This window comes from Neoarius graeffei, chromosome 8, assembly GCF_027579695.1.
Source record: "Neoarius graeffei isolate fNeoGra1 chromosome 8, fNeoGra1.pri, whole genome shotgun sequence".
Taxonomy (NCBI): domain Eukaryota; kingdom Metazoa; phylum Chordata; class Actinopteri; order Siluriformes; family Ariidae; genus Neoarius; species Neoarius graeffei.
In genome coordinates, this window is record NC_083576.1 from 23,895,456 (window position 1) to 23,920,447 (window position 24,992).

General features: G+C 40.5%; 1 long non-coding RNA gene and 2 other non-coding genes across 4 annotated transcripts; all 3 read right to left on the reverse strand.

Annotated features, from left to right (window-relative positions):
• Positions 1 to 14,750: 14,750 nt before the first annotated feature.
• LOC132890532 (uncharacterized) lies at positions 14,751 to 20,699 on the reverse strand. Of its 2 annotated transcripts, XR_009655207.1 has the most exons (6): positions 20,623 to 20,699; positions 20,160 to 20,233; positions 15,523 to 15,575; positions 15,396 to 15,444; positions 15,196 to 15,225; positions 14,751 to 14,962 (listed from the first exon to the last, which is right to left on the reverse strand). It is a non-coding gene; the product is annotated as an uncharacterized LOC132890532 (long non-coding RNA). The 2 variants fall into 2 exon arrangements; XR_009655206.1 differs by having other exon boundaries at positions 14,751 to 15,225.
• LOC132891092 (small nucleolar RNA SNORD63) lies at positions 15,291 to 15,359 on the reverse strand. The gene has a single exon (XR_009655269.1). It is a non-coding gene; the product is annotated as a small nucleolar RNA SNORD63 (small nucleolar RNA).
• LOC132891091 (small nucleolar RNA SNORA74) lies at positions 19,915 to 20,117 on the reverse strand. Its single transcript, XR_009655268.1, has one exon. It is a non-coding gene; the product is annotated as a small nucleolar RNA SNORA74 (small nucleolar RNA).
• Positions 20,700 to 24,992: the final 4,293 nt, after the last annotated feature.

The following is a 24,992-nucleotide window of genomic DNA, read 5'->3' on the forward strand; positions in this document are numbered from 1 at the left end:
ATCTCTTCTCAGGATGTGCCCATACCATCTCAGTCTCATCTCTCTTACCTTAATTCCCAAGCTCTCCACATGTGCTGTCCCTCTGATGTGCTCATTCCTTATTCTGTCCAACCTTGTCACTCCCATCGCAAACCTTAACATCCTCAATTCTGTCACCTCCAACTTTGCCTCCTGTCTCTTCGTTAAGGGTACGGTCTCCAATCCATACATCACAGCTGGTCTCACTACTGTCTTATACATCTTACCTTTCACTTTTGCTGGGACTTTCCTATCACAAATGACTCCCAAAATCCTTCTTCAACTGCTCCACCCTGCCTGCACTCTTTCTCACCTCACTATCGCAGCTCCCATTTTCCTGCACACTAGGTACTTGAATTCACCAACTTTCTTTACATCTACTCCTTGCATCTTCACTACACTCTCATCCCCATTCTCATTGATGCACATGTATTCTGTTTTGCTATTGCTCACCTTCATTCCTCTTCATTCCAATGCATACCTCCATCTCTCCTAACCCAACTCAACCTCCTTTCTACTTTCACCACATATCACAAGATCATCCACAAACATCATGTTCCATGGTGACTCTTGCCTCACTTCATCCGTCAAGCTATCCATCACTATGGCAAACAAGAAAGGACTCAAAGCAGATCCTTGATGGAGTCCCACCTTCACCTTGAACCATTCAGTCGTTCCAACTGCACACCTCACTGCTGTTTCACTGTTCTCATACATGTCTTGCACCACTCTAATATACTTCTCATTCACTCCACTCTTTCTCATACAATACCATAACTCATCTCTCGGCACTCTATTGTATGCCTTCTCCAGGTCTACAAACACACAATGTGTAGCTTTCTCTGGCCTTCCCTGTACTTCTCCATTCACATTCTTAAAACAAAAATTGCATCCGACGTGCTCTTCCTTGGCATAAACCCGCACTGCTGTTCACAGATTGCTACTTCTCTTCTCAATCTCGCCTCCAATACCCTTTCCCATAGCTTCATGGTGTGTCTTATCAATTTTATCCCTCTGTAATTACTGCAGCTCTGTACATCTCCCTTATTCTTGTATATTGGGACTAGCACGCTCTTTCTCCATTCATTTGGCATTTTCTCATTCTCTAGGATCTTATTAAACAATCTCGTTAGGAACTCCACAGTCATCTCAACCAAACATCTCCAAGCCTCAATCGGGATACCATCTGGTCTGACTGCTTTCCCAGTCTTCATTCTTTTCATGGCTGCCCTCACCTCATCCTTACTAACCAACTCTGCTTCCTGATTTGCTGTCTCCAATGAATCTGACCTTTTCTCTCTTGGATTCTCCTCATTTAATAAATCCTCAAAGTACTCTTTCCACCTTCTTAATACACTCTTTGTTTGTCAACACATCTATCATCACGCTTACCTGCTGTACATCCCTCGCTTCCCTGTATCTCTGCCTAGCTAGTCTGTACAGGTCTTTCTCTCCTTCTTTGGTCTCCAGTCTTTCGTACAACTCCTGGTATGCATTTGCTTTCGCCTTCACTACCACTCTTTTTGCCTTCTGTCTCGTCTCTCTGTATAACCACCTGCTTTCCTCGTCTCTTTGATCATCCCAATTCTTCTTTGCTAGCCTCTTCTCTTTTATAATTTCCTGCACTTCTTTGTTCCACCACCATGTCTCCTTGTCTTCCTTCCTCCTTCCCAATGACCACCCTAGCACCTTCCTTGCTGCCTCTCTTACTAGTACAGCAGTAGTATTCCAATCTTCTGGCAGACTTCCATGACCACTCAATGCTCGTCTCATTTCTTCCCTAAACTCCTTCTGATGTTCAACCTCTTATAGTTTCCACCACTTAATCTTCAGCTCCACTATTTCACGCTTCCTCTTTTTCGCTTTCAAGCTCATCCTGCACACGACCACTTGATGTTGTCTAGCTACACTCTCCCCTGCCATCACTTTACAGTCTCCAATCTCCTTCAGGTTACCCCTTCTGCAGAGTATGTAGTCCACCTGTATAGATCTTCCTCCATTCTTAAACGTCACCCTGTGCTGCTCTTTCTTTTCAAAGTATGTATTGACTATTGTCAAATTCACCCTCTTTGAAAAATCAACCACCGTTTGCCCTTCCACATTTCTCTCTCTTATACCATATCTGCCCATCACGTCCTCATCTCCTCTGTTTCCCTCGCCAACATGTCTGTTGAAACCTGCTCCTATCAGCACGCGCTCCTCCCTCGGTATACTTCCTACCACTTCATCCATCTTTTCCCAGAAAGACTCTTTCTCTTCATTCTCACATCCAACCTGTGGGGCGTACGCACACACAACATTGATTACCACTCCTTGAATCTCCAACTTCATGCCTATCACTGTATCTGACACCCTCTTCACATCAATCACACTGTTGACCAACTCTCCCCTCAAAACAATATCAACACCATTTCTCTTTCCATCGACTCCATAATAAAACAACTTGCATCCATCTCCAATGTTCTTGGCCTTGCTTCCTTTCCACCTTGTCTTCTGCACACACAAAATGTCCAACTTCCTTCTTTCCATCATACCTGCTAACTCTCTCGCTCTGCCAGTCAATGTTCCCACATTCAGTGTTCCTACCCTCAATTCTAAGCTCCTTCCCTTCCATCTTTCACGCTCTATCCTAACACGTCTCTCCCCTCTCTTTCTCCTTCTCCGTTTTGGCGCAACAGTAGCACACTTTCCACTGGCACCCTGTTGACCAACAGTACCAGAGACGGTCGTTGTTAACCCAGGCCCCAACCGATCCGGTATGGTATTTCTCTTTTCATTCCGCATGTTAGATTTGGCACAGTTTTACGCCGGATGCCCTTCCTGACGCAACCCTCTCCAATTTATCTGGGCTTGGGACGGCACCAAGAGTATGCTTATGCACCCCCACTGGCTGGATTGTGGGAAATACGCTCAGTATAATATGTATTTATTATTTTGAAAACCCAGCAGCAGACTGATCTGGCACGTTTTAATTGCGCGACAGTAATGACATAAATAACGGTGTGGCAGAGTAGTGTCCAGAAGTGGGTTTTTTGTTTGTTTTGCTTGTTTTTCATTTTATCAATGAGCTCTATATAGTCCTCTATATAGAACTCCCTAAATAGTGAGTAGGGAGTAGTGAATGAGTGAGTGATTTCGGACACAGCTAGCGAAGCCGTCTAGCTAGCTGCCATATTACCACGCACATCGGATTGGTGCGGTCATATTGCTGCCTAGGAAGCTACACAAAACTGGACATATTATTTATACATGCGTGTGTATATGTTTGTGTCAGTGTGTAAATAGTTTATTTTTGTGGAGGTGTTTTTGTTTTAATCCTAATTTACAGCATTCAATACATTTTATCATCATGGATACATTCAGGAAGATTACTGCAGATAAGAAAACAAACTGTACATTACAACATGACAGAACAATTCTGGTTTCCACAGAGATGGAGACAGTATGTGGGTCAGGGGCCACAACAGTAACGTCATTTCCTGTTGCCCAGAGGCTGTGAACCCTCATATAATGTTCCAGATCAGCAAATACTAAATTAATTACAATTTACTGCATAATTATAACAAAACAATAAATTATTCTTCTACTCCATTTATTAGAAAATATTTCCATACAAATTAATATTTCCAAAACATTCAAAATTTTTCACATAAATTTCAAGAAAACCTAAATAAGATCTGGCAGTATCTATTTATAATGATAACAAACAAAAATAAGATCAATGTAACAATTCAATACTATAAAAAAAAGGCAATGCATATTAAAGAAAATGAGATGTGAGATATTCGTGTGAGCACTAAGGAATAATCTATAAGTAATTGAACTCTATCAGGATCAATTCATGTGTGATGTGAATTATGGGACCAATAAATATTAAGACATGACTGTGAGAGCAAGAAGGTCCGGGTTCAAGCCCCGTGGCCGGCGAGGGCCTTTCTGTGCGGAGTTTGCATGTTCTCCCCGTGTCCGCGTGGGTTTCCTCCGGGTGCTCCGGTTTCCCCCACAGTCCAAAGACATGCAGGTTAGGTTAACTGGTGACTCTAAATTGACCGTAGGTGTGAATGTGAGTGTGAATGGTTGTCTGTGTCTATGTGTCAGCCCTGCGATGACCTGGCGACTTGTCCAGGGTGTACCCCGCCTTTCGCCCGTAGTCAGCTGGGATAGGCTCCAGCTTGCCTGCGACCCTGTAGAAGGATAAAGCGGCTAGAGATAATGAGATGAGAGATGAGATGACTGTGAGAGCAAGAAGGTCCGGGTTCAAGCCCCGTGGCCGGCGAGGGCCTTTCTGTGCGGAGTTTGCATGTTCTCCCCGTGTCCGCATGGGTTTCCTCCGGGTGCTCCGGTTTCCCCCACAGTCCAAAGACATGCAGGTTAGGTTAACTGGTGACTCTAAATTGACCGTAGGTGTGAATGTGAGTGTGAATGGTTGTCTGTGTCTATGTGTCAGCCCTGCGATGACCTGGCGACTTGTCCAGGGTGTACCCCGCCTTTCGCCCGTAGTCAGCTGGGATAGGCTCCAGCTTGCCTGCGACCCTGTAGAACAGGATAAAGCGGCTAGAGATAATGAGATGAGATGAGACATGACTGTGAGAATGACGTGAAAATGGTAAATAACGAGAAAATAATCCTGTTTCAACAACTGTCCGAAATAGAAAAGAAGAAGAACTACGGTATATGAAAGATACACTGTATAAGAGAAAAAACTTAAAGCTGTACTGCCTTTCAGATTTTTCAAGTTTAGGTCATAAAAAGAATTTTCCCTGACACCCAATTATTTTTGTTTAATGGACCGAAAGCTACTGAATTCGAACCACAGACTTCCAATTTTATTTATATATATATATATATATATATATATATATATATATATATATATATTTTTACAAATAGAACATTTAATGAATTTAGGGCCACGTGGCCCTAAATTCTCTGCTATTTTTTCTTGCTTCACCATGACCCAATTCAAGATATTACGTCATGCATGACGTGGTGGGCTTTCCCTGTTCGCGCAAGGCATTGTGGGATACAAATTTGAAACAGGAGAGAAAAATGGAGGACGTGAGTGTGCGAATGAAACTGGAAAGACCGATTACAGTAACAGAACCCTTACAGAAAAAACACATGAATTTCCCATGTATTTCACGTTACCACATGTAGTAACATGCGGAATACATGGTATCAGATTTTGTAACGTGTTACGATGTAGAGTACATGTGTAAAACATTCCCACATGTTATTCACATAAAATTGGGCCAAAACCACGTTTCCCATGTGCAAAACACATTTTCCACATATTTCACATGTGAGAAATCACATGTGAAGTTCATGTGGTTTTTCTGTAAGGGAAAGTGAGAAGAAAAGACATTATGTTGCGAAGGAAAGGAAACACAGGACCAAACTAATAAATATTGGCAGTCAGCGAGCACCTCGGTGTGATCAGCTGTTCGTTTAGCGACAGAATGATGTAACTGTCAGTGCATGGTCAAGGTAAACCTATAGATAGCAGTAATGCAACACTGGATGCCAGCTGCCATAAAACCCAAAAGATGAAGAAGACGATGACTAAGGTAAGCATGCGCACACGGACTTCCTCTGTCTGCTTGACTACGCGAAGCGAGCAATTTCATGCACATTATTTGCTAGGGAATCCCCTCAAATTAAATAACTTCCCAGTCACATAATGGCCTGGGGCTTTTTTTTTTAGATATTACAAAAATAAACCTATATCACAGTGACCAAATTTCGAAGGGAACTAAATTTCACTGATTTTATGAAATCAAAAGGCCATCTACTTTTAAATAATCTCTGTAAAAATAATTATAGAGTGGCGCCTACAATTATCAACAGTCCATAATCATCGACACCTTTTCAGATTTACCAATAAAAAACAATTTTACCAAGGTGAGTTTCAGTTACAACAGTTATTATTGGTTAATTAATCAACCAGAAGATCCCCCCTCACCCTTTGACCTTGTTGTCTGATGACACAGTTTGTTACCCGAGATGGAATTTTTTTCAGCACAATCAGCAATTCAAGGAAAACCCGGACGTTATCATCACAGGTAAGAATGGTGGAAAGATCATGTACATGTTTTTACTGATCAAATTCACTGATATTTCATGATATCCTTGTCAAAACCTACTTTGTTTCTTACCCTTTCATTTGGCAGTCGCCATTTTGTATCTGAACACGCGTTTGAGAAGTCCCATGAGATGTCGATTATAGTGATCACGTTCACCAGTGTCCAGCATTATCGACACCCTGTGGAATTAAGTGACATTTACAACTGTTATGTATCGATCTTTGTGTAACATTGTTGAAGTAGATGAAGTACTTTAAAAAAAATAAAAGTGCTGTGATTTATAATAATTTTTTTTCTGATTCATAACAGAATGTAATGCTTATAGAGTATTTGGAATCTGATTGCAATAAATAGAATTAGACCAGAATTAAATTCCTAGCATATAAAAAAAATAAAATGCTTGAAATATTAAAATATTTCAAGCATTTTATTTTTTTTATATGCTAGGTAAAAATATAAAGTTTTGGTTCGAGGAATGACATGTGACCTTTGACCTGGATTTTCATGTGGTTACAATGTCAATTGCCTGTTGACATTTATTGGTAAACTACAAAACTAGAAATTAATACAAACAACAATGAATGATTAACAAAATGTGAGCTACGAAAATTCTTAGAAAGTGGAACAAAAAGATTTTCTGGCAAAGCTTAAACATTATCAGTTCATTTGTTTCCAAACATTAGAATTACTTCCTCATTTACGTATGCACCAACATCTCATCTCATCTCATTTTCTTCCACTTCCACCGGGTCGCAGAGGCAGCAGTCTGAGCATGGAAACCCAAACTTCCCTCTCCCCAGACACCTCGGCCAGCTCCTCGGGAAGAACACCGAGGTGTTCCCAGGCCAGCCGAGAGACATAGTCCTGGGTCTTCCCCGGGGCATCCTCCTGGGGGGACATGCCTGGAACACCTCCCCAGGGAGGCGTCCAGGAGGCATCCGAAAGAGATGCCCGAGCCACCTCAGCTGATTCCTCTCGATGTGGAGGAGCAGTGGCTCTACTCCGAGCTCCTCCCAAGTGACTGTGCTTCTCACCCTATCTAAGGGAGCGCCCAGCCACCCTGCAAAGGAAACTCATTGTGGCCACTTGTATCCGCGATCTTGTTCTTTCGGTCATTACCCAAAGCTCATGACCATAGGTGAGAGTCGGAACGTAGATCGACTGGTAAATCAAGAGCTTTGCCTTTTGGCTCAGCTCCTTCTTTACCACGCTGGACCGGTAAAGCAACCACATCACTGCAGAGGCTGCACCGATCCGCCTGTCGATCTCACGCTCCATCCTTCCCTCACTCGTGAACAAGATCCCGAGATACTTAAACTCCTCCACTTGAGGCAGGACTTCTCCACCAACCTGAAGAGGGCAAGCCACCCTTTTCTGGTCGAGAACCATGGCCTCGGACTTGGAGGTGCTGATTCTCATCTCAGCCGCTTCACACTCGACTGCAAACCGCCCCAGTGCATGCTGAAGGTCCTGGTTTGAAGAAGCCAACAGGACAACATTATCCGCAAAAAGCAGAGATGAAATCCTGTGGTTCCCAAACAGGATTCCCTCCAGCCCCTGGCTGCACCTAGAAATTCTGTCCATAAAAATTATGAACAGAACCGATAACAAAGGGCAGCCCTGCCGGAGTCCAACATGTACTGGGAACAGGTCTGACTTACTGCCGGCAATGCGAACCAGACTCCTGCTCCATTCGTATAGGGACTGGACAGCCCTTAGCAAAGAGCCCCGAACCCCATACTCCCGAAGCACCCCCCACAGGATATTATGAGGGACACGGTCGAATGTCTTCTCCAGATCCACAAAGCACATGTGGACTGGTTGGGCAAACTCCCATGAACCCTCAAGCACCCTATGAAGGGTATAGAGCTGGTCCAATGTTCCACGACCAGGACGAAAACCGCATTATTCCTCCTGGATCTGAGGTTCGTCTATTGGCCGAATTCTCCTCCCCAGTACCCTGGAGTAAACCTTCCCGGGGAGGCTGAGAAGTGTGATTCCCCTATAATGCACCAACATCGATATATTTATATTAAATATATTTTGTACTAAATATGTCTATGTAAAATAAATGTTAAATAAAAACTTTTTGTTAACTTAATACCACATACCATTATTTTTTTTTATAAATAATCATCTGGATGTCAATAATTGTGGAATGGTATTGATAAACTGTGGACAAAGGTGTCGAAAACTGTGGAATGGTGCATGGGCAATTGCTCTAAGACAATGAGGGAGGCTCAGCCTCCTCTAAAAATGACGAACATCGTGTAGGATGAATTGCACTAGGCTTATGTTATAGCCGACCTTATAACATTGCTATTTCAGATCCAGAATCATAGAAATATATGTGCTCAACCCAACTACAGTGCGAAATCATTCCGTTATAACTTTAATGTGTGCGTGAGTTTTTCCCCCTCGTGACAGCGCGATGCAGCGCAGCCTCAGTGGACTTCAATGGCATTTGGGAGCTCTGCGCTTTTCAATCTCAAAATGCAAGACGGTTATTGGACAAATACTGCGAAAACGCCCGCCCACGGAGTCTCACGGACTCCCAGCCTCAGTGGACTTCAATGGCATTTGGGAGCTATGCGCGTTTCAATCTCAAAATGCAAGATGGTTATTGGACAAATACTGCGAAAATGCCCGCCCACAGACTCCGAGCCTCACATGGGAGGGACATGGCAGTTTCCACGAGGAGACTGGTGATTGGTGAAAGCGGCCGGATGTTTTCTTTGATTGACAGCTCGCTTCAACTGTAGACAGGCAACGGTGAATTTCAGTTCAGTCCCATGCGGATTCGCAAGTGCTGTGGTGTATTGTAAGAGATCGGCTTACATTTCAATTTCATTCATTACATACGGTTTCTACCAGCTTTTTTAGTTTGTATATATTTTCAATGTAAATAAAGTGTAAACACAGTCCCCTCCAAAAGTATTGGAACGGCAAGGTCAATTCCTTTGTTTTTTTTGTACACTGAAGACATTTGGGTTTCAGATCAAAAAATAAATATGAGACAAAAGCTCAGAATTCCAGCTTTTATTTCATGGTATTTACATCTAGATGTGTTAAACAACTCAGGACAGAGCACCTTTTCTTTGAACCCACCCACTTTTCAAGTGAGCAAAAGTATTGGAACAGACATTATTAAATTAACTTAAAGTGAATAACATTTAATATTTGGTGGCATAACCCTTACTTGCAATAACTGCATTGAGCCTGCGACCCATTGACTTCACCAGGCTGTTGCAGTCTTCATTTGAAATGCTGTTCCAGGCCTTTACTGCAGCCTCTTTCAGTTGTTGTTTGTTTCTGGGGTTTCTCCCTTCAGTCTCCTCTTCAGGAGGTAAAATGCATGCTCTATTGGGTTAAGGTCCGGTGATTGACTTGGCCAGTCCAAGACCTTCCACTTTTTCCCCCTGATGAAGTCCTTTGTTGTGTTGGCAGTGTGTTTTGGGTCATTGTCTTGTTGCATGATGAAGCTTCTCCCAATTAGTTTGGATGCATTTTTCTGTAAATTGCCAGACAAAATGGTTTTGTAGACTTCAGAATTCATTCTGCTGCTACCATCATGAGTTACATCATCAATAAAGACTAGTGAGCCCGTTCCAGAAGCAGCCATGCAAGCCCAAGCCATGATATTACCTCCACCATGCTTCACAGATGAGCTTGTATGTTTTGGATCATAAGCAGATCCTTTCTTTCTCCATACTTTGGCCTTTCCATCACTTTGGTAGAGATTAATCTTGGTCTCATCAGTCCATAAAACTTTGTCCCAAAACTTTTGTGGCTGATCTCTGTACTTCTTTGCAAAATCCAATCTAGCCTTCTGATTCTTTTTGCTGATGAGTGGTTTGCATCTTGTGGTATGGCCTCTATATTTCTTCTCTCGAAGTCTTCTTCGAACAGTGGATTGTGATACCTTCACCCCTGCCCTGTGGAGTTTGGCAGTGATGTCACTGACTGATGTCTTTGGGTGTTTCTTCACAGCTCTCACAATGTTTCTGTCATCAACTGCTGTTGTTACCCTTGGCCAACCTGTTCGATGTTTGTTGCTCAGTACACCAGTAGTTTCTTTCTTTTTCAGTACATTCCAAATTGTTGTACTAGCTATGCCCAATGTTTGTGCAATAGCTCTGATCGATTTTCCCTGTTCTCTCAGCTTCAAAATGGTTTGCTTTTCTCCCATTGACAGCTCTCTGGTCTTCATGTTTGCTTAGCAGCAAATACAGTTTTCACAGGTGAAACCCAAAGCCAAAAACAAGAACTATTTAAAGTTTCAGCAATCGATCTAAAAGGCAACACCTGAGCAACTAGAAACACCCATCAGGCACATGTTCCAATACTTTTGCTCACTTGAAAAGTGGGTGGGTTCAAAGAAAAGGTGCTCTGTCCTGAGTTGTTTAACACATCTAGATGTAAATACTATGAAATAAAAGCTGGAATTCTGAACTTTTGTCTCATATTCATCTTTTGATCTGAAACCCAAATGTCTTCAGTGTACAAAAAAAAAAACACCAAAGGAATTGACCTTGCCGTTCCAATACTTTTGGAGGGGACTGTAGTGTTGTCAAGTTTGCTATCTTAGTTCCAGAAATTTCATTTATTTGAGTGACTGAACTTGAGGGGGCTAGTCAGCTAGCAAGAAAGCTGCGCACGGATGCCAAGCATTGCTGATTTAATTTTGGCGAAGCCATTTGCCAGTCTTCCTTTCGAGGAAAAAATTAAAATTAAAGAGCAGGGTAGACAAACGCCTCAAATTGACTTGGTGAAAAAGGTAGGGAATAATACTCGTTCCTTTCAGCTCTCCTGGTACGAGAAAGTGAATTGGCTAACAGCAAGTGACCCACATCAACAACAGTAAATAGGCTACTTTAGTAATATGTCATGGATGGACCAAAAATATAGAATCTATTTAAAATGTTTATGCTGAGTATATTATATTGGAATATATATTTTTCTGGATATGAATTAAACACAGCTACAATTTGGAAAACATTTTTAAACAAAAACACAGCCGAGAACATTTCACACTACAGACCTGGATTAAAAGTGAAGGATTATCAAAATTGTCAATAAAACATTTCTCAGTCAAAATAAGTAAAATATAGGGAAAGTGTCATTGAATGAAATGTGTGGCACCCAGCTCTATGTTTGGCTCCCCAAGGTCAGTGCTTGTGCCTATTCCAGAACACTCTGCTGTTACTGCTGAGGTTCCTGACAAAGAGCTGCTTTCAATAATGATCAATTTTTAAACAACATGCCACAATTTTAAAATATAAAATGTTAAAATATACCCCCCCCCCCCAACACCACCATCATGTATATTGGACAGTAGGCTAATGGGCCAAAAGAACCTGTTATTTCACAGTTTGTGACCCTGCCAACAATCAGCCAGATCAGAGGCAAGAGTATGGGCAAAATTGTTTTTTCTTTTAAAATCTGGAAATATCGTAACCGACCAGCCTCCCCTGTTTGAAAGACTACCAGCCGCCACTGGAATGGTGTCATGTGATCTGATACGCTAAGTAATCAGGAATCAACCCTTTTTTTCCAGTGGAAGTTTGAGCAATTATTCATGCACAATTTACGTATTGAAAGTCTTGTCTACTTTTGGAATGGCCAAAAGATCGTTAAGGTGTTGATAATTGTAGCCGCCACTCTAGTAGTAAAAGAACACTTCAAAAAAATGATCAGAGACTGAACTGGAAAAGGAAAAAAAACAATAACAATGAAGAGGAGCGCTATAAAGATATGTAAGGAGTGTGGGTAAAGTTAAGAAAATGAGAGGAGGTAATGAAAGGGAAAAAAGTCAGGAAATACTTTTCTTGGGGCAAATTTGATATGACGGTTTAACATGTAAACCAAATACATGCAATGGGTGTGGTAATATGGTGGCCAGATGGCTTTTAGTGTAGTTTGTACCTTGGGGGACAGAAATGGACTCCTACTGTACCCCTATTTCTGACAGTGTAAAGCATCAAGATGTTGCTGCTATCTTTTTTTGCTGAAGCCATGGCCTAATGGTGAGAGAAGCAGCTTTGGGTCCGAAAGATCGCTGGTTTGATTCCCTGGACTAGCAAGGCACCTAACCCCCAAAAGCCTGCTAAGTGGCATTAATGTAATGTAATATCACCATACTTCCTTTCTTCAGGACATACACATCCATTCCCCCAGTTGAAACTGATGTCAAATTTTGTTTCTCAACTTCAGATCATGTTACTAAATATATAGTTTAACGTCAGTATATAAAGGTGTTGCTGAGACAAGCCCTCATTTCCTGCTGGATGACTGTCAGATTTAAGCACTGTGGACAAACTGTCCATCATATGAAAAATCTTGGGGGGGGGGGGGGGGGGACTTTTCTTTGGTGTGGTCTCCCAGTGTTCTCTTCCAAACTTCATTGTTATTTGACAAACTTTGTGGTAGAAAAAGAAAAGAAAAACTGTTTTTGCTCAAATTCAAAATGGCCAACTTCCTGTTTGAGCAATCCTTAGATCACCAACACTCAAGTAACAAGCATCTTGCTTTCAAATTATAAGCAGTTTTTATAAATTTACAAAGGATCTCACCACCTAGAGGTGAAATTAGACAAAATGTCTTGGAAACCAGTAGGATGAGGTCCTTCAGTTATGTAGAAAGTTTGATCAGATAATGTCAGACCATTACTGAGATGTGCCTTCACTTCCTGCACGCTATGGACAAACCATTTAACAAAAATTAAACTAAATCATTCAAATCATTTTTGGAGGATAGTTTCATGATACTGTGATTCAGATTTGGTGATAATTGAACAAAGTTTGCAGATGACGAGGAAAAAAACCCTATGAAAAAATTTTCAAAATGGCAGCAAATCCAAAAAAGAAAAAAAAATCCAAAGAATGAATGTGCAGCTGACAAATTATATTAGCAATTATGTGATGCAGTCATATCAACAAAGACCAGAATCACAAAGAATGTTTCTAACAGCCTGTGGAAACCATAAAAACGGGTCTGTTCCTACCCAGTATTACTATAGTATTCCTGATACAACAGCTAGTAATGGTAAATCTCTTTGAAAAACAGTTTTGGCAGAGGTATCACTTTGTAACTGATCTACTCACTGGGAAATGTTAACTATATGAATACAAGATCTTGGTTAATACTGTGCAAAAGCATCACATTTATAAGAGCACAGTCCCCTCCAAAAGTATTGGAACAGCAGGGCCAATTATTTGTTTTTGCTATACACTGAAGACAATTGCATTTGAGATGAAAATTTCAATTTAAGATGAAATCTAGACATGTTAAGCACTTGAAATATGGCACTTTGTTTGAATCCACCCATTTTTCCAGTGATATTGTAAATGCAAGTGCATTTATTTTTAAAATTGATAAGCAAACATGACTAGTGAGACCCATGTTCTAGGTTGTTTAACATGGCTAGATGTAAATTAGGAAACTAAGGCTGAAATTCTGATCTACCTTCTCATTCATCTTTTGTTCTAAAACCCATGTCTTCAGTGTATAACTGAAACAATAGAATCAGCCTTTCCAACAGGGTCTGTATTAAGGCCAAATATAGACAATGTCAGGTGAAATCCAAAAAGCACAAAATAGGAAGAAACTGACTGAATCAGAAACACAATGATACTCATTAGAAAACCACTGACTAGGAGTCATTTTAATGGAGAAACCTAAACTTAGTGCAACTTTGTGCAATTCTACAAATTAAGTAAAACGTTCTCCAAATAGGCCAATACATTTGCATTAGGTTGAGAATTGGTCACAAATTAAAAAAAAAAAAGTTACACACCATTTCATACATGAAAGTATAAAGTCCCCAAAACATACCAAGTTTAGTCCAATCACCCCAGGCTTTATACTGTTAACAGTAATTTAGTGCATACATACACAGCCCCCAAATCTTTTCATTTGATGTTTAAAGGAGGGTTATTAACCATTAAAAAAAGGCACTAAATACTGGCCCTTTCAACCCCCTTTTGAGTGTTTTGCAGCCCTACTACCCTGCACATCATGTGTAATACAACTGATTAGACCATGCACTCAAGATACCATAAGTTTAAAGGGTTAAAGTACAAACTGACTGGAGCCAAATGAATTTTGTACTCCAAGAATTGTTTCAAGTTTTTTCTGGGCAGCACAGTGGTGTCATGTTAGCACTATTGCCTCACAGCAAGGGTCTGGGTTCAAGCCCAGTGGCTGACAGGCCTTTCTACATTGAGTTTGCATGTTTGTGTCCACATAGGTTCCCCCCCCAGTTTCCCCTATGCAGCTTTGGGCTGAAGCACCCTTGAGCAAGGCACCTAGCCCCCAACCACTGTAGCATACCTGCCCACTGCTTTAAGAACATGAGCTCATTGCTCACTTGTGCACGTTCACTGCTTCAGATGGGTTAAATGCAGAGGACAAACTTCAGTGCTCGAGTGTTCCTACATGACAATTTAGTCTTAATAAAAAGGAGCAGCACTTGACAGTTTGCAAGCAAACTTAAACATGTATTGTAGAAGCATCTTTGAGAATCATGATGTACATCATGGCCTACACACTTCATTTTCTCCCCTGGTCCAAAAAATATGCAGGGCACAGATACTATAGGACCAGGATTCGGGAAAAATTAACTGAATGCATAGTACAAATTGAAGACAATTTCATGGACACTGAAATTCAAGTTTATTCTTCAAAATGTTCAGGTCAAGAGTCAAAGACAGCAGAAAAAAAAAAAAAACAACGACTTTAGCCCAAGTTCCACCCCACACTATCTTGAGGGTCTGAACAAGCTACAAATGCAGATTTCATGCAAACATGGCAACCATCAAGTCCATCTTCCACTTGGTGCATCAGCCTTCTCAAACCTTCACCTACAAAACAGGCATATACACAAGTCACTTCTACAGCAGTTTAAAATGGTAAAAAGGAAAGAGATGTAGCAGGCCTTCTTGTCAGGTTCTTTTAGACTACACACAACTAAAACCTGTGCCAGTCCTGCATATGCTGTCCCAAGAAAAAGTGACATCACCAAAAACACAAAGTTTGTCATGATGGTATCAACTTGGGGATTTATGCTTTATGTGAACAGGAAGAACTGGCTGACCTTGTTCCTCTTGCACTGACTGTACAGCACCTTTGGAGGAAAAGAAGAGAGTTGAGAAAACAAGTAGTGTCCCAATAGGTTTCAGAAGTATGAATTATGCTCAGGGATCAGGTTTCTTCACTTCACAGTAAGAATGATGTGTTGAATTGGGTTCATCATGGCATCATTTAGGAGTAATCAGAACAAGTAAAAACCCTTACCATACTAAGCAACAGCTTTTAAGAAAGCAAGGCCAGGAATGCCATCAGCCTGTAATAACAGTCATTAAATTTAAAATCTAAAGAAAAAAAGCTTCAGTTGATTCATTTGGAAAATTAAAAAAGTCACCTTTCTGTTCAATTCAGCAGGCCATAGCTGTGTCTCTAAGGAACTTTAAGCATCTGCAAAAGATCAGCAATAACTCAGGTTTCATGCTCAAAAATACCACATTGCAGCATTACATTAACAAAACATTTACATGCACAATACTCCACTTCTGCCCTTCAAAAAAAACCTAACCCATTTGCACAGCTGTTGCACCAGGTGTGTATATCAGATTTACAAATCCAGTTAACAAAACTCAATTTCCACTTCCAGTATCAAATTTGGAAATCCAATTTGGAAATGTCTAGTTGTGCATGCCGAATTTCATCTACAAAATGACTCAAAATACAATACTGATCCATAAGTCACGCTAGTGTTTCCCACAGACCAGGTAGCAATTTGTGGTGCTCCACTGTGCCGATGAGGGAATCGTGTACAGTGGTGTCGTGGCGGTCGGTGGAGTCAGTCATTGGGGTGTATGCAAAGTGTTTACAGAAGGCGGTTTTCAAACAGTATTTTTCTTCAGAGTCACCTGCTGGGACTATTTTAAAGCTACAAGAAGCATTTGAGATTATTCAGTTCAATCTAAATTTTTTTAAGTTCTTTAAAAGACAGCTAAAACAATTTTTACCAGAACCCTGCCTGGTTTCATTCCTCGACCCAACTTTACATTACAGGGCAGGCCATTAGTTTGCTGGGCTTGATGTTGGTGGAAAACCTGTCCTTTACGAAAATTACTCACCAAAATTGAAGTTAAAGTTTAGCTTTTACTAGAACTGCACCGATTGCAATTTTTTGGGCTGATGTCCGATTTTCCATGGAGTGTGACCTGCCGATACTGATTTCAGCCGATTCCGATTTCATTTTTTCAAGCCACTTCACAGCACACACGCAGACCATTTTCTTTTTATCTTTTCTTTAATAGAACATTCTGCCAAATTCAGTAAAATTTTCAACACCTCAAAAGGTTGGGAAAAAAAAACCCAGACATTGTTCTTCGTAAAATCTCTCATGTTTGGTATTAACAATTCCTGAAATAGGAAATTCACAAACTTTCTCTTTTCCCATTCCATATCTGGCACAAACAACTTCCCCCTCATTATTTGCCTACTGCTATGGAACACTTTCATAAGCCTATTTAGATCTGAAAACTTATGCCTTATAGAACCCATTTCTTCATTCAGTATCAAAATACAAAAATAATTTCCAGTCATACTTATACCATAGCCATTCTATCATCTTTGTCAAATGTATTTGTAGAGTAATTTCCAATGGAATCAAGTGCAACCAAGGTTGTAAAACAAAAAGACACTTCTCTCTTTGTACAAATCTAACTAGATGTTTGGTAATAGGCTAACGTATTAATTCCTGTAATGGGAAATTCACACAACCACAAACATTTTCTTCTCTTCACATCCAATATCTGGGACAAAAAAAAAAAAAATCACTATTTGGATATCCAAATATAGTGAATTTTTTTGTTAACGGCGCGTGCGCGCCAGAGCTCGTTAGGCACGCAGGACTGACACTGTTCTGCGCAAGCGCAACACAATCGCACTAGAAAGCATGTTCAAGGTGCCAGTGTAGCTGCAGTCTTTTTAGTTGCAAATTACGAGTATTTCCACTTTCATCTCTATGTGATACACAAGTTTTGATCAGCAGAAAATCGGCATATTTTAATTTTGACCGGCCGGTTGCGGTCATGGCCAATCACGTGAAAATCGGCCAATTCCGATCAGCAGCCGGTCAATCAGTGCATCTCTGGTTTTTACCTTAGTTTTTTGCCTTTTTGGTGGCAACCTTTCAATCATTCTTTAGTTGACATTCAAGGAATAAAATTGCAAAAAACAAGCTGGAGGTTTTTATTTTAAATATTGAACTCAACACTTGCCTCAACCAATACTAAAATGAATAGTATAATGTAACAAAATAAAATTAGACGCAAGAAACCACTTAAGGTAACACCAAGGCAACCAACAATAATGAAAAAGCATTACCCTAATTGGTGCAAAGCCTGCATGGCCCATCAGAACATTTAATTCTGTGTGGCTTCCTGAAAAAAAAAAAAAAAAAAACACTCAAGTGCCCTATCGTAAGGGAAGTCATTGCTGAAGCGGGATAAACGGGATAATGCAATAAGGCCGGTTCCTTGCGTCAAGCTGCTACTGTATGCATCAAAATTGGTTTATAGCCTGACTCAGGGATGTCCATTTCATGTAAGCCAAGAAGGCTATGATAAAGCTCATCACGAGCACGATATAGGCTACCTTTTAAAATAAGGGGTCGGAAGGCGAATCGGGAAGGCTGCGTTATTTTTAATTAGCCTAACAGGCCTACTTGCAGTCCGGGTATATGCGCACCAGCAGGCCTGTCTACACGCCTCTCCGTGTGTCTGGGTGCGCGCACGCGTGAACGAGAAGAGCGCTATGAATGAACAGAACGATACGCAACGGAATATTTATTTATTTTTAAAAATCGCAGGTCTGTGTGGCGATAGGAATCCATTGTGTGGCGCTGCGCCACACAATGGTCCATGTATGGGAAACCCTGCACTAAAATACATTTGATATTTTGAGAGACTTCCATTGTGACCTCACAAGCAATAATTAACCCTAGATCTCATTAGCTGTATACACAAATGGTGCTACATTGCCACACCACCACCCCAGCTCAGCAAACTTGTCTAGTTGGTTTGTTTACAATGCACAGAACTGACAGGCAAGAGGCAGTGCCACAAAATCCTAATTGGGACACATTCTGGTTTAAGGTGGTTTCGCCCAATCATTGAATTGAACCAAATTTGATCATAATTTTACCTTCTAAGACACCAGTTATTTCTTTGGAGGAAGAATTATTGCTTGTACAAGATCTGATGTGACACGACTGAACATAAAGACAAGGGGAATTCAAAATGGCTCCAAATTATCACCAGCAATTATTCACAACAGTACCAAAGAGAATTCAACATGGCATCAAATTATTCGCCACGAACCATAATATACACTTGAATGACAAATCTTTTGAAACTGCTCTGTTGAGCATGTATTTAAGCATGCAAACCCTCAATTTGACTCAACTAGCTAGTTTCTTCAACTACTTTTAGTTGAACCAAGGCAAATGAAAAACAGTCAAAAGTCAAAGTTCAAACTTCCCTTTCCAAAAAAAAAGCCAAACCTTGTTCTATTTAAACCTAGAATGAGAGAGACATTTTGATCAACTTTCACATTTAAACATGGGGTTAAACCACCCATATTCTGAACACATTAGATACATGTCCAGAGAATACTCCTAAAAGTTGAATATCAGCATCGCACACATCTAAATCAGGAGGTGTTAAATTCAAAAATAATGCCAGAGTTTATCCTGCATCAGATTCCGAATATGACCATTGTTATGGTCAAACAGCAGCCATACTTGGAATAGTGGATTACACTGGGGAACAATTTGAAAAAAAATTTTTTAGATTTTTATGCCGATTAAAACTAAAATTGGCATGCTGATTCCAAAATTGCAGTCAGTTTTTTTTCTAGCACGTCAAGTTCTCTCCACAGCTGACCCTCCAGATAAGCAAAATTCCACTGTAGTAAGACTACTTGAAGGTTATGGAAGAATGTTATCAGGGTAGATGGGATGTACATATATGACAGCTGACTATTGTTGGAGCATCAAACGCGATAGTCCTCGAGTTAAACACTCCAGAAATAGCTATAAACGTAAATTTACACCTTAACTACTTACACAGGCGGCGCAGTGGCGTAGTAGTTAGCACGGTTGCCTCACAGCAAGAAGGTTCCGGGTTCGAACCCAGCAGCCGGCAAGGGCTTTTCTGTGTGGAGTTTGCATGTTCTCCCCATGTCCGCGTGGGTTTCCTCCGGGTGCTCCAGTTTCCCCCACAATCCAAAGACATGCAGTTAGGTTAACATGGGGCGGCCTCGGGCTGAGGTGCCCTTGAGCAAAGTACCCAACCCCTGACTGCTCCCCGAGCGCTCTGGTGTGGCTGCCCACTGCTCTGGGTGTGTGTTCACTGCTTCAGATGGGTTAAACGCAGAGGATGAATTTCACTGTGCTTGAAGTGTGCATGTGACGAATAAAGGTTTCTTCTTGCACACAATTATAATTACAGTAGCCACATCCTTTGTAAAAACATAAGTGTTAAATAAATATTGCAGTCATGCCTGTTTCTTTCATATTTCATTGTATGAAAATATCTAAGTTTTTATAAAACAAGCACATATCTGTTAAGTACAGTATTTCATATTTAAGAAAACAGGGATCCTATAGTTCAAAAACTTGACGTGATAGAGAAAAACTGAGAACAGTTTTGGATTCCGCACCCAAAAGTTAGTTAAAAACAGCTGTCAGACCTAACTCAAAAAAAATTGTGTTGCTCAGTGTTATTAGCGTGCATGTAAACATACTGTTTGCCCACAGACTAGGGCTACTCACATGGGTTTAGTGACCAGCCCACTCTCAGATGGACAAGACACCACCACAGCCATGTTACAAGACTGCTAAAACAGCAAGCCCTGAACACAACCTAAACAGCAGCGCCTTTCTTTTCCAGCAGAGTAACACTAGCTCAGGCACGGTACAGGCCTGCACAGCTGACTGCCGCTGGACAAAAGGCTGAGACTACACTACAGCAAAGTTCCTCTGCTTACCAGCAGTGCACTAGCACAGTGATCCAGATACACAGAACTCAACCTGGAGGAGAAGTGGACGACAAGAGCGCCATCTGTGAAGACAAGAAATCACGTTTGACCATTTCTGAAGAATCATTAAAATGCATTTTTTTTAAAAAAAAGCAGATTTTATAATTCAGCTCTCTTGTAGAGAATTAAGTCCTGAGTAAGCTACCATATGAAGGAAAACTGCGACCTGATTATCAGTAACACGCGGTGTTAACGGAATCCTGGTTTAAAATTCATTAAAGACTAATTTAACGAGCTTTAAACACACGCAAAGGCAGTGAAATACACAAAGCTTTCAACCACAAACATGAGATGATATAGTCACACAAATATCTTCCCCACTACAAAGATTTTAAGACACTTTGCTTCACTATCGTAGCAACAGTAAAGACAAAATAGACTAGTTTAGTAAAGAATAATAACTTAATCTCACCATAACACTCTTAAAGAGGCCCAAACCTGGACTGCTAAAGCAGAGAACTGTAACACACCACCACCACCACCATGAGGTAAAAGAAAGAGGCGGAAAAATGGCGCACCGGTTTTATACACCACCGAAGAAGCACGCGGCATGCTGGGATAGAAACTTCGCTTCCGCTAAACAGCGGCTAACTTCCGGTATAAGTTATCGATGTTTATTCTACGCTTTTAACAATTGTTACTGAACTTAAATTTCACAGATTCTAGTATTTTTCCTGCAATTTAAAATAATTGTATTCTATCTGCAATATTTAATCGTTTTGTTATTCTTCCACCATATTTTATTTTTAACTCTATTGAATTGTTTCTTTTGTTTACGGACCATCTGATTGGAATGAGGCCAAAGACCTACAGATCTTGGGCAATCTCTAAGCCTGTGTTTTGAACCATCCAGCAAATAAATGTTTAAAACCATTTCATGTGTAATTGCAGGTCAAAGTTCTTTTGTGATGTGAAAGAAAGTTAGTCGTCACATGGGTTAGAAATGGCACAATACCCCCCCCCCCCCCCTTTTTCCAATGCTGAGCCTAAAACCAGCCACTCATATATTTTTCTTTAGAAACTGCAAAGTTTTAAATAGATTTTTAACGGAAGCACATTTAAAAATACAGGAAGGAAAAAAACAGACAGTTGTGGAAGTCAGAAGTTTACGTTCACCCATGAACGTCATGGCAATATTGGGCTTTCACCAATTTCTTTGAACTTCTGTTTCTATGGCAGAACGATTGTACAACATATATTTTAATAAATAAAAAAAGAACCTGATGCACAGGTTTTCATTAATTTTGGATTATCTGAAATCAACACAGAGTCAAAATTATATGATGCTACCACCACCATGCTTAAAAGTTAGTACAGTGTTCCTCTGTATCTCTGGTGTTTGTGGTCAAATATTTTGATCTTTGTCTCATCTGACCATAAAACGTTCTTCCGTAAGGCTTTTTCTTTGTTCATGTGATCAGCTGTAAGCTTTAGTCGAGCTCGAAATCGATTTTGGAGCAGGGATTTGTTTTTTGGACAGCAGCCTCTGAATCCATTGCAATATAAAACTCACTTAACCGTAGACAGTGACACTGGTGTTCGAGCAGCTTCCAAGTCATGGCATGTCTGTGCCTTGTGGGTTCCTGGGTTGTTGCTGACCAGCTGAGCCAATTTCCTGTCATCCGAGAACGGCAGTGTAGGTCTTCTTCCACCTACCAATAACTTGTACATTCAACTGTGTAAATTGATTAGATTGGAACCTGCAGTTATATAGCAATGTCTCCAAGAGACATTCCTGAGTGGTGTAAAACTGTAAACCTTCAAGTTTACACTGAGCTCCTTGAACTTTCCCGTTGTACCATGTGTTAGCCAACCCAACAAGTGCTGTCAAACAAACCCTATTTTATGTTGACCCAGAGATGCTACCGCTTATAGTCAATCATGATCACTAATTGGAAGTTAAGAGGCCTCGATAAGTTAAGACATTTTCAAACTTTCAGCAGCACTGAATTAATTTATCTCAGTGGTTATTTTGAAATTTTTATAAATTTATAGAAAGAAAGAAAAGCTCAGCCTTTACTTCATAATAAATATTAATGGGTTCTGTGTGCCTAATTGGACTTTTCACCTTCTTTCTAAGACTTTTATTCTTATTCCTTGGCACAGTGCAGGGTAAAAATACAAGGGAATAAAATAAGCTCATGTTCAGACTGATTCTGCAATTGTACACCAGATGGCATTATAAACATGGCTAGCTGGTGTGAATGAACCGAAAAGCTCAGATTATATTGAACAGACAGTTTTGCTTCAAAGTTACATTATTTATAACAGCATAAAAGAATGCACGATCATACAAATTTTCCTGCAGTTATTTAATAAAATCACATTGGTCATAAAATCATAAATAAAAATTTTAATAAAAAAACTCCTGAAAAATTCTGGTGAAACTGGGAGAACATTTTTGTTTTAAAATGACACTTCTCTCCCCCCCAACACACACAGAGCAAATTTCTTGATATCACAACAGTGAAATCTGTTGTTTAAACCAAGCATTAAGGAGGCTGGATAATAATGGTTGGTCAAGACAGTCTCCTAGTTTTAGCAGCTTGGCCTATGCTTTAGCAGCTGGAAAAATATGCCCAAGATCTGGCATTTATTAAATATGATTTCTTTCTTTTTATTTAAAAAATAAAGGTACATGGAAAAAAATTAAACACTTTAATTTTTTCTTAGGCGGCACGGTGGTTATTGCAAGTAAGGGTTATGCCACCAAATATTAAATGTTATTCACTTTAAGTTAATTTAATAATGTCTGTTCCAATACTTTTGCTGGGCGGCATGGTGGTGTAGTGGTTAGCGCTGTCGCCTCACAGCAAGAAGGTCCTGGGTTCGAGCCCCGGGGCCGGCGAGGGCCTTTCTGTGTGGAGTTTGCATGTTCTCCCCGTGTCCGCGTGGGTTTCCTGCGGGTGCTCCGGTTTCCCCCACAGTCCAAAGACATGCAGGTTAGGTTAACTGGTGACTCTAAATTGACCGTAGGTGTGAATGGTTGTCTGTGTCTATGTGTCAGCCCTGTGGTGACCTGGCGACTTGTCCAGGGTGTACCCCGCCTTTCGCCCGTAGTCAGCTGGGATAGGCTCCAGCTTGCCTGCGACCCTGTAGAAGGATGAAGCGGCTAGAGATAATGAGATGAGAGATGAATTTTTTCTTAAATCAGCATCTCTGTGGAGGTCAGTTGTTTCATTCCAGTGTCAATGCTGGAATGTCACCAAAGCTTATCAAATTCAAATTTTATTTGTTTACGTACACAAATCATACATAGTACGACATGCAGTGGTGCAATGCTCCCTAAGTAGTAAAGAGAGTTTTTTAAAAAAGTAGCAAAAAGAAAGGGAGTAAAGCAGAATATAATAGAATAAAAGTGGTAGAATGCTCTGCTGAATATACACAATATACAGATTGTGTATAAATGTATATTGCATGACAATGAAAATGAACGTGCAATTGATACATGTAGTGCTCTGTAATGAATGAAATTACATACAAAATGTACAATTCTAATAGAAAATGTACTAAATAAATAATATGAAAAAAATAATTTCCCCACCCTTACCACCTGTAGCTTATCTGAAAGGAAGTTGAACATCCACTGAAGTTAAGATAGAAGAATTTAAATGAATCAAAGTCATGAGGCTAGTCATCACTATCCTCTTGCAATCCAACCAGTTTGGATGGCAGAAACAGTGCTAGTAGTACCTTAAATTTAATTGGAATACAAAAATATCTAAAATCATACCAAGAGAGTTAAAAGAAAAAAGTTTTGAATGAGAAAATGAAGGGTTCAGCTCTGGCTTTACTGACAGAGGGATACAGTGAGCATCAGGTTGCTTCCATCCTCAAAATTTCAAAGGCGGCAGTTCATAAGAATAACGTCAAGCAGCAGACATTGGGGATAAAGTTACGGACTGGCAGGTGGCAAAAATGACACTCTTATGATGGAGATGATCATCAACACTTTCAAATGTCACTCAACAACCATAGGATGACATCAAGTGACCTATAAAAAGAATGGCAAATGGAAGCTGTGGTTAAGTGCATGGCAAGGACGGTTCAAAACAGGTTCCTCCGGGTGGGGTTGAAGTCATGCAAAGCTAGAAAAATGCCCTTCATCAATGAGAAGCAAAGAAGAACCAGGCTGAGGTTTGCTAAAGACCGTAGAGGACTGGAATAAGGTCATCTTCTCCAATGAGTCCAATTTTCAGCCCCCCATATCACCTGGTTGTCTAATGATTAGACGGAGACATAGAGAGGCCTATAAGCCACGGTGTCTCGCACCCATTGTGAAATTTGGTGGAGGATCCATGATGATCTGATTGTGCTTCAGCAAGTCTGGAAGGAGGCAGATTTTTGTTTGTGAAGGACACATGAATCAAGCAGGGTACAAGGTTATCCTGGAAGAAAACTTGCTTCCTTCTGCTCTGACAATGTCCCCCAACTCTGAGGATTGCGTTTTCCAGCAGGACAACGTTCCACCACACAGCCAGGTCAATTAAGGTATGGATGGAGGACTACCAGATGAAGACCCTGTTATGGCCAGCCCAATCTCCAGACCTGAGTGTCTTTGAAAACCTCTGGAATATGATCAAGAGGAAGATAAATGATCACAAGCCATCAAACAAAGCTGAGCTGATTGAATTTTTGTGCCAAGAGTGGCATAAAGTCACCCAAGAGCAATGTGAAAGACTGGTGGAGAGCATGCCAAGACACATGAAAGCTGTGATTACATGTTAAGGTTATTCCACCAAATGCTGATTACTGAACTCATCCTCAGTTCAATCATTAGTA